The following is a 19,606-nucleotide window of genomic DNA, read 5'->3' as shown; positions in this document are numbered from 1 at the left end:
AAATTTTTGTATTAAAAAGCTGCTTGAAGAAACAGTAAAAAAGTCAATCCTAAACGAAGCCACAATAACTTTTTGTAAAATTATTGTAGGAAGCAGATTAATAGCATAAAATTTTTTTAAAAACAGTGAAGAAATAGTAGTCAAATAAAAACGATGGTTATTTTTCTAAAAGCAAATCAATAAAAAAGCTATCCCAAACGAAACATAAGAGTCTATTTGGACTACTGCAATATAATTGTAAACTCATCATAAAAATTTCTTGAAAGCAATATAAAACAGTTGTCAAAAATAAATATAATTAGAATATGAAAAGCAAAACAATAAGAAAGCTATTCAAAATAAAACCTAAACTATGATATGCTATTTGTATATACTATTTGAACATGTAAGATATTTTCATCTTGCATCTTGTCTATATAACATATGCCGACTCCCCAACACTAAATACGATGTCAGTTTTTTGCAGCAATAAAATATTCATACAGTATGAGCTCAAAAACAAAGCCTAACACAATAGCAGGTACATATAGCATGCATACTTTTGGCATAGGAAGGGTTATCCAAAAAAAAAAGATGAACAGTCAACACTCAGACACAACTTCTGCAAGGAATTCCTTACAGAATCTTATGAGCAATCAACTAATTATATTTGTTTTGCATTAAGATCTTCATTTTAACAGATCTTACTCATAACAAGATGCAAAAATAGCATAAAGGTTTTGTTTGAGATGGTTTTCTTACTGTTTTTTAAATCAGCTTTTAGTACAAAATTAAATTTTTTGTACAGAAAGGTCCCAAACAAAGCTAAAATCTCTATACAAAATGATCTGATAGGATTTAAAAGAGAAAAAATCTTATAGGATTTCTTTCCTTGGCATATCTATAACCCCCCATTTAATGACAAATTATTTTATGCGGAGTCCGAACGTCGTTCAGATACCAATAAAAATGTGTCGTGTCACCCCAAAAGTGTAATGCGCTCGATACCGAACGCGATACCGAGCCGTACCGAGCATCGGCACCGCTCGGTACCAAGCGGCACCGGACGGTTCTCCCGCCCAGTGTCCGCACAGAATAATCTCTCCCATTTAATTCACTAAAGCCTAATACCAACACAATTTGTGGGCTTATTTCAAAGTGTTTGTTTGAAGATTCCATAATTCCGATGAGGTCAAGAAGGTGAGTTCTATACAGCTGATTGAAACAGGTTTTTTCTTCGGACTAATTTGGTTGCTTTTAAGTAGAAAATATGCTTAAATATTGATGATTGTCACTTTAATTATCAACATAAAATCATAACTTTTAAGAAATATTTAAATAGATTTGTAGATTTTGAAATCAACGTTGATGCTAATTATATTCAGCCAAAAAATAAGTTTAACAAAATTTATCAATTTTTCAAAACAAGATTTCTAACTTCAAGGAACCAACTAAGCCATTAGTGACCTCAAAGTCTACTGCTTTCTGCACTTCTTACTGGAATAAAGGATGAGCCAAGAGAGAATCCAGAAAACAAAAGACCTATAGTGCAGTCAACATAAATGTAAATGGAAATTTATTGCACAATAATTTCGGTAGGTACCACCCTCCATATTATGCAGTGGACTCTAGATCATGCTGGTCAATACTAAGAGCAGCTTCTCCAAAGTAAAATACTATTCAGAACAGTAAATGGGTGTGACTGCACAGCTTTTACCTCAAGAGCAGCCAGATGTTGGTCAACAGCACTGAACAACTTTGTCCATGGCTGCCTGGTTTATCTACACCTGTGACAGAACAAGACCATTTCATTGGAAGGAGCAAAAATTGCAGCTTTTACATAGTTTATGATAAATTTTGGGATAAGATCTTCGACCAGGTCATCAAATTTTACAAATGTGTTAGGATAAGCATGAAATAACTTCAGGACATAAAACAGATAAACATGGATCAATAACTTTGTGAAGAAGAATACAATGAAATTTGTAAGATATCACTATCAAAATCACTTATTTGAAATGAAAAATCCATTTTGTAGAACTTATTTTTATCTTGAGGCAACCAGAGAAGCTCTTTGGGAATTAAAACCATCTTCTCCTTGGGAGTAAAGAGGCAAAATAAAAGTAAATGTACTAATTGATAACCACTTAAAATTAGTTATACAGGTAGTTCTTGGGGATCAATTATTTATGATTTACAAGCATGCTATCTTTTTAAACTGGCATCCTAAATATATACTATTTTTAGAAGGATTGTGAAACTTCTGCCATTTGTTTCCAAATATATTACTGCAGCAACCGATAAATCAAGGTAGAGCAACTCCCATAACAGAAAAATCTACAGCATAAATTCATAACAAAATTACAAATGTACAGTAAACATACAGTTATTCTGAAAAAAAAAAACAAAACAAAACTCATGTTATTGTCCACATTCAACTTTCAAGTTGCTTTGCTTCCTGAATATATTTTTGTTTTTTTGCTTCATATTTAACAAGAGCATATACGTGAAAAGGTTGGAGTTGCTCCAGTGGAAGATAAGATTAGAGAGAGTCGCCTTAGATGGTTTGGTTACATTAAACGGAGGCCTTCCGATGACCCAGTTAGGAACGTTGAGGTTTTAGATTTGACTTATGTTAAGAAAAGTAGAGGTGGACCTAAAAAGACTTGGTTAGAAAATATTAGAAATTATCTTTCTTTATTAACTTTAAATGAGAATTTAACTTTTAACATGACACAATGGCGAAAAAGGATTCATGTAGCCGACCCCACGTAGTGGGACAAAGGCTTATTGTTGTTGTTGTATTTAACAAGAAGACATGAATATGTACAAACCAAGTAGCTAGCAAAGAAAATTTGTTTCTCAGAAACATTACTATTAAAAGAAAGTTGCCGCATCAGGTAATTCTTGTTTGTAACAGAAAGAGCTAGAGAGATTACCATAAAGTAACAGGCTAGGAAAATTACTATAAGTAGTTCACTAATGAACATGCAAAATGCAAAAAAATGGTGCAAATCAGACCAGTCATGTCACATAGCCACAGCATCTTTTATGATACTCTGAACTGGCAGAGGAAAGAAAGGAAATATCTCAGTCAAATGTCTCCACCCTCATGACCAAATGATGCACTCCCAATTAAACTTTGCATCGATCTTCCAACAACAAGAAACAAACAAATATGCTTCACGTGAACATTAAACTCCCCAACTGTACCCACGAGAAAAAAAGTTGCATATAGAGGCAGTTTATTTTGACATGTGTTGGAAATGATTAGAGCAAGCACTACATATGGGTTTCATTAATATTAGTTCATGTGTTGTTTGTTCAAACTCAATTTCATCTTTATCCATCATCCATTTAATTTTATTATTTTACTGTTATCATTAAATATATTATTCTAAAAACTTTCATTATCAATTCCTAGCTTATATGAGAAAGATTAATGATTAATTTTAGGTCAACAACCAATAATTAGAAATGAATGTGAAAATTCATTAAGTAAATCCAAATCTGTAGTTTATTAAAAAGCTTATAGTTCACAACCAACTCATGTTTGTCGTGATAAGAATCTAGCTTTAACTCGGAGCTTAAGTAAACGAGTTAAGCTTGAGCAGATATTTTGAGCTAGCTTTTAAACAAGCCAAATACATAAAAAAAAATTTATGTTCAATCTAATTTGGCTCGTTAATGGTCAAGTGTATGTGCATGTATGTGTATACATTTTTCATTCTTATATTCCATCCATCGAATTTTATTCCAATTTTTTAGATCCAATCACTAGACACATAAAAGTTTAATTATTTAAATTTATTATAATCCAAGCCAATCACAAACATAAGGTTTTCAAATATAATCAAACGTCGGTCTAGCTTGAATAGAGAAAAAACCAAGTAAGTCATGCTCTAACATAGGCTAGACTCACTCAACTCGACTCATTTAGACTCTTCTTAATAGGAAGGTACTCATAAGTGGCACTGTGCAACTTAATCCAATTTTAGTAAAAGGTGGTAAGATTTGACTTTGTCTAAAATAAAGATTTGATTTGCTCAATGAAATTATGGATTTGGAATGAGAAAATGAGAATTCATGAATCAAATGATTACAACAACAACAACAACAACAACATCAAGCCTTTATCCCACTCTCTTTTAATGGCCAACATTCGGCACCATAAAGCATTGCAGGTCTCACTACCATCTTATAGAATTTTCCCTTAAGTTTGAGGGGTACATTTCTATCACATAACAAGCCCGATGCATTCCTCCACTTCAACCATCCAACTTGAATTCTGCTGATAATATCCCCATCTATTTCACCATCACTATGAACAATAGATCCAAGATATCTAAAACGTGTACTCTTATTAATGACTTGATCGCCCAAAGTCACAATCCCTCACTAGGTCTATTACTACTAAAATTACACTCCATATATTCCGTTTTAGATCTACTCAAGCGAAAACCTTTAGACTCTAAGATTGACCTCCATAATTCAAGTTTACCTTCAACTCCCTCTCTAGTCTTATCAACAAGAAGAATATCATCAGCAAAAAGCATACACCAAGGTACATCCTCTTGCAAATGTCTAGTGAGAACATCCATGACTAAAGCAAAAAAATATGGGCTTAAGGCTGATCCTTGATGTAACCCAACCGAAATAGGGAAATACTTGGTCAATCCACCTTGTGTTTGAACACAAGTAATAGCTCCTGCATACATATCTTTAATGATTTGAATATAAGCATTATTGACTCCTTTCTTTTCAAGAACTCTCCATAGCACTTCTCTTGGAACTTTATCATATGCTTTTTCTAAATCAATAAATATCATATGTAGATCCTCCTTATTTTCTCTATATTTCTCCTTATATATGATTTGAATATAAGCATCCTCTTGCAAATGTCTAGTGAGAACATCCATGAATCAAATGATTAGAAGAAAAAAAAAAGATAGAGTGTGTTAAATTAAGTATATTAGCACTAAAGATATTACAAACATAATTAGTGCTTTTATAGTCCACAAGTTGCATTAGAGATAGTTTGAAAAATTAATTTAATGAACTATTACAACATACACCTAAGAAAATGAGATAATAATTTAAGGTACTTAAATGGGTATGAGTAAGAGAAGATTCTAGTAGGATGGGGGTAAGAAGATTTATTGATATACTCAAAATATGAAAATGAAATGTGATGGAGAAACTACTCTAAATTTTAAAGTAGCATGTGGTTTTACAAAGTGGAGAGGTTTTAAAGAAAAGGAAGTGAGGAAAAACAATAGTACCTGATGATATTCCAATAGAAGTGTGGAAATACTTTGGAGATCAATGAATTTCTTGGCTTACTAAACTTTAATATAATTTTGAAAACTAAAAAGATGTCAGCTTAGTACAAAAGGAGTATGTTGGTTCTTTTTTTTAAAATAAAATTAATAAATTAAAATTATGGGAGAGTATAACTAAGCACAAGTTACGACGTGATACTAATGTTTTTCAAAACCAGTTTGGATTATGTCAAGTTAAGTCTACTATGGAAGTTGTACATTTATTGAAACGTTTGATGGACACATATAGAGAAAGCAAGGAGAATATATATATATATATATGATATTTATTGATTTAGAGAAAGTGTACGATGAAATTTCAAGAGAAGTGCTCTTGAGAGTTCTAGAAAATAAAAGAGTTAATAATGCTTATATACAAGTCATTAAGGGTATGACTATAGAAGATGTTATTTGTGCTCAAACCTAAGGTAGTTTAACCAAGTATTTTCCTATTTAAGTTGGATCGCAACAAGGATCAACATTAGGAACATATCTTTTTTCCTTGGTCATGGATATTCTTATTAGACATGCAAGAGGATGCAGCTTGGTATATGTTTTTGGTTGGATGTTCTTCTTGTTAATTAGACTTGTTGCCTTATGGAATATTTGTGGCAATAGAGAAATAAGAACTTTAGCGTCCTAACTTTGTACGAAGATCCATCACACAAAGGGATGAAAGATAGAGGTGTAACGTTCATAAGAGACACCAAAGTTTTTATAAGGAAACAACTGAAAATGATAAAAAACCATGGGGCATTGCCTAGTTTAAATGAATCCACTAGTGTTTGCAGTTGATTATAAATCAGGCCCTTCCATGGGGGGAAGGCATTGACTTGATGTAACAAATATGCATTATATAGAGTGCATTACATGGTGGGAGTTGGAAGAATCGGTGTTGACATGTTCATTTGGTCGACAAGACAATATTCGACAAGTAATGTAGGTCGGAAAGACCGTAGTCGGCAAGAAATGTAGATTGGAAGGATCATAGTCATGCGACGGTGGTTAGAAGGACCGTAGTTGGCCAACGAAGGTCGAAAAGACCATAGTTGGCGGGCGACGGAAGTCGGAAAGACCGTAGTCAGGTGACGGTGGTCGGAAGAATCGTAATTGGCGGGAGACGAAGATCGGAAGAACCGTAGTAGGCTGACGGTGGTCTGAAGGACCATAGTCAAGCAACGGAAGTCGGGGAGCGACCGAGGTCAAAAATGCCGTAATCGGGTGACGATGGTCGGAATGACCATAGTTGGCGAGCAACGAAGGTCGGAAAGACCATAGTCGACTGACAGTGGTTAGAAGGATCGTAATCAGGCAACAAAGGTCCCGAAAGATCGTAGCCGGTGAGCAACGGAGGTCAGAAAAACTATAGTCGGGTGACGGTGGTTGAAAAGACCGTAGTCGGCGGACGACGGAAATCAAAAAGAACATAGTCGGGTAAAGGTGGTCGGAAGGATCGCACTGAGGTGACGAAGGTCGAAAAGACCGTAGTCGGCAGGCGATGGAGGTCAGAAAGATCGTAGTCGGGTAACGATGGTCTAAAGGATCGTAGTCAAACGACCGAGGTCGAAAAGACCGTAATTTGGCAATGATCGGTGTCCGGGAGGAAATTCGGTGACAATTGGTGGCCGGGCGTAAGTTCAACATTTGTTGGTGGTCAGGCAAAAGTCCAACGATGGTTGGTGACCGAACGATGGTCGAGGAGGATCTTGGTGGCAAAAGAAATCTCAAATTTATCTTCTCCCTCTTCTCCTCCCTTTCTCTCATTGCTTCCTCCCCTCTCAATGAAGAATGAGAAATAAATTTATAATTTTATATGAGTGGCATGACCAGTAAATAGGGAGAAGATCAATGACACATTAGGAGTGGTTCGAATGGACGGCCGATATCGATTCCCTTGATCATAGGCCGTTTAGCGAGTATTTAAGTGCCTTAATAATGTCAGAATTAGACGATCTTGAGCTTGTTGGATTCATCTCGTCGAGCTGCTCGATTCGACTATAAGAATGCCACATTTGGAGATCATTTGGTCATCCAATTTATGGTTTAAACCTTTTAAATGCACTTCGGGTGGCTCGGATTGAGTCGAATTTGGTGTCGTTAGGTTCATCTTTTCGAGATGTTCAATTCAACTATAAGTTCGTTGAAATCGGAGTTCAGATGGTTTCGGATTTAATTTCGAAAATGTACAATTCAAAATTGCCTTGAGATTCGTGATCAAGATAAATTCTTGATGAAATATCAAGACTATAGAGGGAGTTGATAAAAAACTTGAATTATGGAGGTCAACTTTAGAGTCTAAAGGTTTTTGTTTGAATAGTTCTAAAATCAAATACATTGAGTGCAATTATAGTAGTAATAGACATAATGATGGGATAGTGACATTTGGTGATCAAGTCGTTAATAAGAGTGCATGTTTTAGATGTCTCGGTTCTATCGTTCAAAGAGATGATGAAATAGACGAGGATATTATTGGTAGAATTCAAGTTGGATGATTGAAGTGGAAGAGTGTGATAGAAAAGTGGGCAAACTTAAGGAAAAAATTTATAAGTTGGTCGTAAACCTACAACGCTTTATGGCACATAATGTTGGCCATTAAAAAAGAAGTTCAAAATTAAGTTTAGTGTTGCAGAGATGAGGATGCTTAAGTAGATGAGTGGTTCTATACTTAGAGACAAAATGCGAAACGAATATATATGTGCAAAGGTTGAAGTATCTCCAGTGGAAAATAAGACAATAGATGCATTAGATCTGGGCTATGTTAATAAAGGTAAAGGTAGATCTAAAAAGTCTTTGTTAGAAAGTATTAAAAATTACCCTTTTTATTAGATTTAAATAAGAATTTGGCTCTTAATAGGACACAATGAAGAAAAGACTCATTTATCCAATCCTATATAGTGGGATAAAGGCTTGTTGTTGTATATGATTTTATAATGGCTAATGCATTCTTTAAAATTTGAGAAAAATAATTACTTTCTTTAAAAAGTTGAATAACTAAATCAAGAAGTCTTCTTTTTTACTTGGAAAGAAAAAAGAAATAGCAAAATTTTTAAGATGACTCCGCGAGAAAGTTTGACTCATATAGATTGAGTAATAAATATCAATATTTATTTAGGCAGTATAAAGAAAACAATAAAAAAATTATCCTATGATAAAATGATGAAACTTAAAAATTGATAATATTTTGCTCTTTCATGATCAGTTGCTTAGAGAGACAAATTAGAATTTCTTAGTTGAGTGAAATGATGTGGGATAAGATGGCTAGTATTAAATAAGATTGTAGTGAATTTCTAAGAAAATTTAAACATAGATTAAATTATTAAGAAAGAGGATATACAAAAGATTATTAAGAAAAATAAATGTGTTTTAAAGAATTAACAAAAAATTATAATTGATCCGTAAAGATTATAAGTACATAAGGTCTCATAAGAAGGGTAATAAGTAAAGTAAAAACAACATATATAACAAGCTAGGCATTAAGACCAAAATAAGATAAATAAAACATCCAATGCAATAAATAAGAAATCTAAAGGCTTTGGATAAGGTTAGATGCATTGGAAAATAAGATGATAAAATCTTAATCAAAGATTAGGATAAAAATCATACATTCCTCACGTTTGTGTCTGGCTTCACATAGGTCCATGTTCTTTGAAACTCTCAACTTCAATCTCTATTGTTATTTGAGAATTTAAAATGGTCCCCAAACTTAATTTTCAGCTTTCATGAAAGTCTATTTTTGTTAATGATACTAAATATTTTTTTAATTTTGATGGAGTGGCGCTTTTTAACTTATATTTGAATGAAATTAATTTCTTATGATTAAAATATCCTAATCCTCGAAAATTTGATCAACTCTCTTAGAGTTTTTGTTGTTGCTTAGATTCCCTTTCTTCTCTTCCTTTCTCATCTCGATAGTTCCAGCAGTAGTGGCAAGTATTGAGAACAAATGTGTTAAATAAAAATTTAAAGACCAAGACAATGTTAAACAATCAGAAAAGCATATTGAAACCACCATTTAAAAACAAAAGAAAATTTTGAGATTTTAGTAATTATAAAAAAAATGAACCTTTTAAGTTATCCAATGAACTTATGTGAGAGAATACTAGAATATAAACTTGAAAAAATTATGTCACCATTGCAGACTTTTTTATTTTATGCCTAGAAGATCTACCATGCAAGCAATTTTTAATTAACAATTAATGGATAATTATAAAGCAAAGAACAAAAAAAATCATAAAAAACATATAATAAAGTACAAAGAGATTTTGATTATGGTGCATTAATAAAAAAGTGTGAAAGATATGTTGGAGTGACAAAAAGTTTTTATCACAATATATACAGCTTAACATTAAAAATTTATCTTCATGCATTAATAAAAATGCTTACAAAATATTTTCAAAGTAAGGTGCTAATATGTGTGATGCAGGTCAAACTCAAAAGTAGAAACCAATTTGGAATATAATTAAAATATGTTGGAGAAATAAATTAAAGTTATTGAACTAAGTCATAGTTCAATAAGCTACGAAAAGTTGAAATCCAGTTAGTTCCTAATGTGAATTTAGATAATAATTAAGTTCAATTTAACCATTTAATTTTAGTATTAATTAGAGGTATCAATTCTAGTTGGCGGATCTAATTTGAGTCTAACCTGACTCGAATAAGCTTGACCCAAACCTGACCCATTTATCATAGGGGTCAAAATGTTTGACCCCAAATTGACCCATTTGACATCTTTATCATATAGATCCTGCATTCTTTTAGATAAACACGATCCATCGAACCCAAATACAACCTAATTCCATTAGCCCAAATTGGAAAGATAATTTGTTGATTTTGGGTTTTCAGGTCAACACGAGCCTACCTGAAAATCAATTAGGTCAACTCGAACGAGAATTTCTCGAGTGGAGTTATCGGATCAGATTATTTATTGACACACCTAACATTAACCTAACAAGAATTCTTAACCTAATGATTGGAAAGAAGAAATGACAAGTTCAGATAAAGATCTAATTGTAGAGTAGTTAACACTTGTGTATGTGAAACAATAACAACTAAAGTTGACCTCAACAAACAATCCTTCGTGTGGCAATCTTCTTCTCTGGAAGTCCTTCTCAAATGGATGAGAAGTCATACACTCGAGAAGTCCTCTTTGTGGTAAAAAAACACATATAGATAAACAAAATACTTGAGAAGAAAATTTTCATTCAACATTCATCAATCATTGATTTAAAGAGACCATTATATATACATAGACTTGAGCATAAGAAGTCAAATCAAGGGCAAATGGAGGAAGGATGGTAGGCTGTGCTTTGGAAGTGAGAAATAATTGAAGGGATTATTTGAAAAGTTCATGATGATTTCCAAGGGCTTTAAGTAGGTTCCATTACAAATCATTCAACTTAAGAGTATTTAGTTCAAATGTTTCACTTCGATAATTTTCAGACCACTATCATACACCCATTTGGTTAATGTTTTCTTGCAACTTTTCAAAAATGTTCGTGGTGGAAATCTACTTTTTACAATCATAAGTGTTACAATGTGGTAGTTGTAAAAAAAGTTGTTGCCCAACTTTTTCAATAAGAAAAATATTTATAATGCCCACAAGAGCTTTCGAGAAATCATTTTCCCATAATAATGTTGCAACTACCTTTACAAAAAAATGCAATCACCCTAAAAAGGTCCAAAATCTAGTATCAAGGCTTTCTTAAATAATTTGAAATTAAATGAAAAAAATAGAGAGGAGAGGAGGCAGGCAAGCCATGTGGAATAATGGCTTGGCAAGTCAAAATGAGATGGCAAATCCAAATAATAATATGGCGGTTATCAAGGTTTTCTTAAATAACTTGAATTAAATGAAAAAACAAAGCAGAGAGGAGGCGTCCAAGCCATGTGGAATAATGGCATGGCAAGTCAAAAGTGAGAAAGTAAATCCAAATGATAATATGTTGATTAATTTAGAATAGTGTTGGTCAATGGGTGGTTAAAATGAGTTTATTGGGATAGACTACGGCATGGGATGGCTCGGCTAGCTCAATGCACAATGTTCTTATAATCAACGTTAAATAGAATAGTACACCACATAAAGGCATACGACAAAAGACACAAACTCAAGAAATGGGTTAACTACATAAAAGCTTACAAGAATATAACATACCTCAGAAGACCTGACAATACAAAGGTCCAACAAAAGAAAATATATAAGAAATAGTGAAATAAAAGCTTGATAAAAAAAAAAAAAAGACTATCATGAAAGTCTTTTATAGATAATCTAAGACTCATATAAAACTAGCTCCAGATGCTCCATCACACTCTTTTGTTTTGAAGAATTCAACACCATGGAATGAAGCTAAAAAAATATGAATAGGTGATAAGGCTATTGAAGATCTTCAAATACATATGATCCTTGGAAGGCATGAGCATACTACATCGGGTAAGGAAGTCCTAAGCTATCCATCTTACATACAATCTGAAACAATGAGTCATGAAAGACAACAAAAGTGAAGTAGATCAACCAAAAAGTCAGTATTATATGCAGAGGGTACAAAAACATTCACAACTTGCCACGACACAGTATTAAATCCAACACATGCATTGAATATTAGGCAAACCTCTACATCCATAAAGATCTATTTCAAAAGCATTATGATTTATTTTCTCACAATTCTATAAAGTTTGGATTTCTCAATGGTGAATCTGATGGGGACATCAGAACATGGAAGGTTTATCAGAGGCGTGTCCGCCGATCTACGGCCACGATCGAGTCATTGTACTTTTGATTTATGTTATGTTTTATTTATGTGTCATTGTATTTGTTTTAATTTTTATGTTATTTTATTTCTCGTTGTACCCTTCTAGTAAAGGGATGTCGTATGTAAGCCCCAAGGGCATTTTAGTCTTTTATTTCTTGAGTCTCATGTACTAGGCTATTTATAACTCCTCGTTTTATTTTTCAAGTAATGAATGAATGATTGATTAAAATTTTCCCTTGCATGAGTTCTTATGAGAGCTTGAGAGTTTGATTGGTGAATCCCTAGGAGAGGGAACTCGGATCACCCACCAACCTTGGAGACAGCCGGGTTCGTGGTTTTACTTCTCTATTGTTTTTCCCCCTTCCCCTCTTCCTCAAGTCGCCGGCTTTGAGCACCCCCCAAATCCCTAAGCCGCCGGCCACCCTACTCCCCATCCCCACCCATCGGTTAAACACCACCACCACCATCCACGGACAAGCCCCAAACCCGCCGGCCCCTCCTCTTAGTCGTTCCCTCAATCACCAACTTGCCATTAAACCTTTCCTAAAATAACCTTTTATATTTTAGGTAACTCTATTCATGAGTAAATTCAAATCTATTTGAATTTAAAATAGTTACCTAAATTATAATCCTATTTTTGGTAACTTCCTAATTCAAAGTATATTTAAAATCTCAAATTAAATTGGATGAAATCTTTCATTCCAAATTTAATTTCTTAATTTAAGTAAGCATTGAATGCCTCCACAATCCTCTCCTCCTACTCCCTATGCCGCCAGCCCCATAGAGATCTCCTTTGAGATTGTTACCTAAAATCACTTCACCCTTTTGGAAACAATTCCAAAATCCCTCCTTTTCCTGTGGCTGAAATTCCCCTTGCTCCCCACCTCCTTAAATCTTTCCAAACCCACTCCTCCCAAGTTGAAATTAAGCCTCAAGCTCCTCTCCCCTGCTGGCAGAAAACCCCCCAAGACTCATATGCTGTTTTTCCTCCACAAATCCCTCCCAAACCCCATCTCACGTGGGGTTTCCTGATCTCCAAGACTGCTGCCAGAAAATTCCTGCAACCATTCTTGGATTTTTCGTCGGCTAGAGGCTTCAAACTGTTCTCTTAAAGGGACAGGTTGTTGTCCATCAATTTCCACTGGATTATGTTCGTTGTAGCATCTTCAGAGAAGTCCCTCCTTGCCGACCAGCACCTCCTAGAGTCAAAACAGTGACTTCTCGCATGGATGGCTGACCCAGAAACGGAGTACGGACTTGAGTACGACAAGGACAGCTTCGTACGCATTCTCCAATCAACTTTCTTTGACGTTAATCCGAGGATCGATCACACCGTTGAAGATTACATAGAGCGTATTTTGGACACTTTGGTGGAAGCAATTGAAAAACAACTTGAAGGCGTTGAGTGAAGGATCACCACCAATCCTTGACAAAGGATTCTACTTTCTCCTTTCATTATATTTCTTGAGTCTAACTTTATCTTGTGTTTGATTGTAGTCATGAAGGGCGCTTCCTCCTACTTCTGCTAAGCTTAGTAAACGTAGGAATTTGAGTGTGCTTCTTTGCTTACTAATTCTCATTGTTAGACTAGGAATTTTGATTGAAGCTACTACTCTGGCATTGCGCTATTTTATAATTTATTTTAAAGCATCAAATATCTGGTTTTGTGACTTAGTCTAAGCGGGCGTGACCCCTCTTTTGTTTTATTATGTTGTTTTAAATGATTGTTGTTTTATTCGTTATTCTCTAATCAAAGTTGTGCAAGATCTTACCAAAATCATTACATTCATACGTAGTCCTACATCATAATCTTTTTAAGAGTTCTAGTGAGAAATCTCTCAAGCCTAGGATTAACAGGAACCAACTCTCTCTTCTTAAATTCAATATGTTGTCTATACTTATTAAAGATTAATGTAAGTTTATGTAAAATCAGGCATATATTGATTAAAAGAGAAATCAAAATTACTAGACTCATTTGAACATGAGAACATAAAGACCTCGCAGTAGAAAGAGTTAAATCCTTTAAATTTCTAAAAAATTGAAATATGATGCTCCAAGGATCCAAAGTTTTATGAATAATGATACTCATTTTGTGACTAGGAACTACTATCATGATTACACAGAAAAATTACAATCTATACTCAAAGGTCATCATCAGAAGAAATCTCTTATAACTCAGACAAAGAATTGCTTACCTTCTAAGGAAAAGGAGGAGGCTTAACATGCGAATGAAGAGAAGACTTTATAAAACGAAGAGGAGAAGACAACTTGAGAAGGAAAATGAGACTGAACAACAAGCTGTTTAACATGCTCAAACATATGATGAGTGGGTAGGCTCATCACTAATATCTTGCTCGAAGTTTCGATGGCTAAAAACATGTGGTGGTTCTAAGACAATGAAGCTCCTTAAAGAAAATTGTCTAGGCACTTGATTATTAAACCTTCTAAGAGGAGATAATTTTATAAGATATTCATTATAACGTAGTACCTAAGAGTCTATAGAAGTCCTAAGAGGATTATCAACATGCTCAAACATTCAATGAGAAGGTAGGCTCATCACTAATATCTTGCTTGAAGTCTTAATGGCTACAAATATGTGATGTTTCTAAGCCAATGGAGCTCCTTAAGGAAAATACTCTGGGCACTAGATTATTAGACCTTCTAAGAGGAGATAATTCCATAAGATGTTGATGATAACGTAGTACCTAAGAGTTTATAGAAGTCCTAAAAGGCTATTCAGTTCTAAGGTTGGTTAAGTAAGCAATTTATAATGATACTTCTACGGGAGTTTCATTTCCATCCATATGGTCAGCTACGAAACTACACTTGTTATACTCATCCTTTGATTCTTCTTCTTACTATTAACTAAGATTGAGATGGGATGAAGGGATCTCTTAGTAGCCGTACAAACTAGGGTAGGGAGGTGGATTAGGCCAAACAATGAATTTGGTTTAGTTAAATATGGATTTTCTTTCTGATTATAATTGGCAAAATCAATGAATTTAGCTTCGACACTAGCACTAATGTTTATAACTTTTTTCTTTTAGTATTAGCAACTTGACTCGTAATTTCTAAAAAGTATTCATCACTGGCATAATTTCTCAAGTATTCCTTGTATGCCTAGGATTATGTTTTCGTGAGTATGATGGAGCTAACAAGTTTACTCATGAATCTTGAATTATGACAAAGTTAGGGGCATTCCTGTATGGTCTTAAGTAGGCTTCAAGTTGATAGCAATACCCATTATAATATAACATTCGAGTGAAGGAACCGACAAGTTTTTGAATTTCAAGATTCAAAGCAAGTTTTCACAGAGTGCTATCAGGTTTTGATAATATTGAAGGTCTAAATGGAAAGTGATCAACTAAAAGTTGTAGAGGATGTTGCGCTGATGAAAATTAACAATTTGAATATAAATTTTGAATGTGAAATGACAATTTTACGATCAAAATATAGAGTGCAATAGCTGAAGAAAATGCAATAATATAACAAATTTAGAATTAAAGCATGCAATAGTTTAGGCCATGCTTAAGAACTTTTTTTATAAGAAAAAGTGAAAAAATAATAAAATATATGTGTGCTTATTTATTTTTTATTTTTTATTTTTAAATGAATTTATTCGTTTTTAAATTTTTTAAAACAGATTTGAGATATTTTTAATATTTAAAAAATAGTTTTATTCTTAAACCTTAACCGAACTCCCTTCCTCTGCATGAGATGGGAGAGCAAGGAAAAAGAGGTGGCAGCTTCGATCATGACTAACTCCTAATACTTTTAACCTCGAGGATAATAGTTGAATTCCCCTACCTCCATTGAAATCCATTGTCCGACCATCATCATCAACAGGTATTGATTGTTGTAGCTCTCTATTTCCTTTGAGAAGAAAAAAGATGGCTGAGGATCGCACTGTGAATCCATGTCTTCTTTCACAATTAGACCAATTTCTTTACTAATATGAAGGATCACACTATCACCACAATGGCAACAAATTTTGTCCAAGCAGCCCTTGTAACTGTAGATCCACCATGTTAAGAAAAGCCATCTTCATCCTTTTCCTCTTCCTTATTGGTATGTACTCTCACTACTTTTAAAAGCTATCCTCTCCATAATGCAGCTCCTTGTTTCCTTCAAGAAGAAAATATATTCAGGGGGGTCACACCATGGCTCCCTATCTTCTTTCACAATTGAACTAATTTCTTTCCAAATAACAAATATGTTTTTATTTTATGTTAGTAAATAAATATAAAATAGTAGATGGTTTGGCATTAGAAATGACTTTTTTATTAGAATTAAATGAGAATTTATTCTTACTAAGACAATGAAAAAAAAAGGATTCAGGTAGCCGACCCCATGCGGTGGGAAAAGGCTTGATATTGTTATTGTTGTAGTAAATAAACAAAAAATAAATAAAAAATATAAGTGAACCCAGATAGCCCCTTAATTTTAAAATGCAATGATATTTAAACCAAAAATTATATTAATGAGTAAATGGTCTAATTAAGTAAAGATATAAAGTTTTTTCGCTTAATTTCAATGGTAAAACAACAAGCAAATGATAATAATAACAACACCCAACATCAAGCAGTGGGATAAAGGCTTGATGTTGTTGTTGTAGTAGTAAATAAACAAAATAAAAATAAAAAATATAAGTGAACCCAAATGCCCCCTTAATTTTAAAATGCAATGATATTTAAACCAAAATTTATATGAATGAGTAAATGGCCTAATTAAGTAAAGATATAAAGTTTTTTCGCTTAATTTCAATGATAAAACAACAAGCAAATGATAATAATAACAACACCCAACATCAAGCAGTGGGATAAAGGCTTGATGTTGTTGTTGTTGTTGTTGTAGTAAATAAACAAAATAAAAATAAAAAATATAAGTGAACCCAAATAGCCCCTTAATTTTAAAATGCAATGATATTTAAACCAAAATTTATATGAATGAGTAAATGGCCTAATTAAGTAAAGATATAAATTTTTTCACTTAATTTCAATGATAAAACAACAAGCAAATGATAATAATAACAACACCCAACACATAAATTTCTAATGCAAAAAATTGAAGTTCTAGAAGTAGTTTAGACTATTAAATGAAGTCGTATCGATTTGAAAATCTTATGACCAACTAATAAAAAGTAAATATGGCACCCAAGTAGCTTCAACTGACACATAATTCATTTGATAATTATATAAATGCAATACTACAATAGTTATAATGCAAGAATTCAACACCCGACAAGCATTTGCAAAGGAAAACACTTGATTTGATATCAATATTTGGGATGAATGTGAAACTAGGATGTGATGTGAAATAGAACTAAAAAGAGTGCAATATGAAAGCTCTTAGTTAAACATAATCTAAGACTCATAAGTTATATATGATAGCTTCATAGATGCTATTGCCTCAACATACTTTTTTTCAGGTGACAGTTTTAATCAAGAAGATATTTATTGAAAGTGAAAAAATAGAATAATAGAGAACATGAATAGATACAAGTGTTTAGGATTAGTGGAACAAAAATCTTTTGTATGATATATAATTTTAGCAAATGTGTTATCAACAAATAAACATTACTAGAAAATAAAGTGCTACCTATGTGTAATAAGTTTTAAATATATAGAACTATTATATAACACTTCATTTCTGCTTTCAAGCGATTTCTTTTCACCTGATATAACCTTCCAAAGTTGTTGGATGTCAAGAAGTCATTTGTTTAGTCTGGTAACTTGACCTTTAACAAGTAATTTCTCAAATGACATCCAATCCTACTTCATTGATATCCATATATTTATCACATAAGCTGGCATCAAAATGTCAAATTGCAAACATAAATAGCAAAAAATAAAAGATAATGATTAATTTTGAACATTTTAGTACCAAACCAAAAATATTGTTCTTCAAGACAATATTGTTATCTCAACAAAGATGCAATCTAAATAGCATATAACTCATATACTATTGAATCAATCAACCCCTTCCAAAACTGATACTTAGAAATATCAGCAAATCAAAGAATTGATCACTAATAACGCTACATCACAATGTAAATGCGTGAACCAAGCTGCCCTAACAATATGAATGCTGTTTTTCTCTTAAAACTAGTAATTGACCAAAAATTGAAAAAGACAATGCTGAAGAAACTGAACTAAACATATGTCCTTTCTTCCATTCCTCTCCCAATTACCAACTTCCATAACCTATAGCAAGCTTAGAAATCCCACGAATACACTGTGTTAAATTTAAATCTACAAATTGTCTGAGAGATTTTGCTGTGCGCTGTAGAAAGAAGAGCGTGCCTGCTTTTCTCTTTCACGGGCTTGGAATTTGAATGCTTTGGGTAAAGACCTTGTAAAGCAGCGCAGCACAGACCTATCATTAGCTTCCTCACCTCCCCATAGACAACCAACGCCCTGAATCCGAACAAAAGAGATTCAAAACTACGAAACAGAAACCTAGTCTAGACAATGGATTAAATCCCTATATTTGATCATCGGAAAATACCATCCTGTCGGTGATCGACCAGCAATCCATCCTCGTTTCGTGTGATTTCTGGAAGGATAAATGGAAAGGGAGCCGACGCCCAATGTGTCTGTGTAGGTCAGATGACCTGACTTGGCTCGAAGCTAATAATATGTGGCCCGTGTTCTCATTCTTTATCGTGCGGCCCGATCACCTTACTCAGACTTGAACCCAGGATTGTTATGTTCGTGTATTGTTCGGTATTGCTAGTTATTGATCGGTATTGCTAGGTATTGTTTGGCAATAACGATAAATACGGCTCTGTGAAGAACAATATTGAGCAATACCGAGTTTTTAGCAAAACTCGGTATTATTGGGTATTGTTCGGTATTGCTCGGTATTAGTCTTCACATAATTGTATTTTTCGTTATTGTCAAGCAAAATCGACCAATACCTAGCAATATTGAGTAATACCGAGCAATACCGAGTTTTTAGCAAAACTCGGTATTGCTTGGTATTAGTCTTCACATAATGGTATTTCTCATTATTGCCGAGCAAAATCGACCAATACCTAGCAATACCGAGCAATACCTAGCAATACGCGAACAAAGCAATCTCGGGGCCATTCCGGGTCGGGTTGACAGGCCGCGCGGTAAAAAGTAAAAACACGTGGCACTATTTTATTGGCGTCCGAACGTGGAGGTACGTCAGGTCACCGGACCAAATAAAAGTTATTGTGCCAATGCTCTTTGGTCAATAAATTTTCATCATATAAATAAATATCATGTACATTATTTGAATGGCATTAACGGTTCCATCACCTCCTTATTTGCAAACCAAAATTGATTGTTTATTATTGTTTCTTCCTGGCGGCAGAGAAATATAAAATTTGAAGTCTTAATTTTGTATGAAAATTCAACACACAATCAGATAAAAAGGGAGAGTGTATCATTTATAAGAGAGACCAGAGTTTTTATGTGAAAAATCTCTTAAAATGGATAAAATCATGGGGGCTGATCTAGTTTGAATGAATCACTAGTGTTTGCAGTCGATTACAAATAAGGTCCTTCCTTGGGGGGAGGTTTTGGCTTGAGG

General features: G+C 33.7%; 1 long non-coding RNA gene across 1 annotated transcript; it reads right to left on the bottom strand.

Annotated features, from left to right (window-relative positions):
- Positions 1-1,330: 1,330 nt before the first annotated feature.
- LOC114579026 lies at positions 1,331-18,638 on the bottom strand. Its single transcript, XR_003699904.1, has 4 exons — positions 18,554-18,638; positions 17,721-18,462; positions 15,854-16,171; positions 1,331-1,766 (listed from the first exon to the last, which is right to left on the bottom strand). It is a non-coding gene; the product is annotated as an uncharacterized LOC114579026 (long non-coding RNA).
- Between the last annotated feature and the right edge of the window lie 968 nt (positions 18,639-19,606).

Source organism: Dendrobium catenatum, unplaced genomic scaffold (genome assembly GCF_001605985.2).
Source record: "Dendrobium catenatum unplaced genomic scaffold, ASM160598v2 original_scaffold_254917, whole genome shotgun sequence".
Lineage (NCBI taxonomy): Eukaryota > Viridiplantae > Streptophyta > Magnoliopsida > Asparagales > Orchidaceae > Dendrobium > Dendrobium catenatum.
This window is presented reverse-complemented; position numbering and strand designations above follow the sequence as displayed.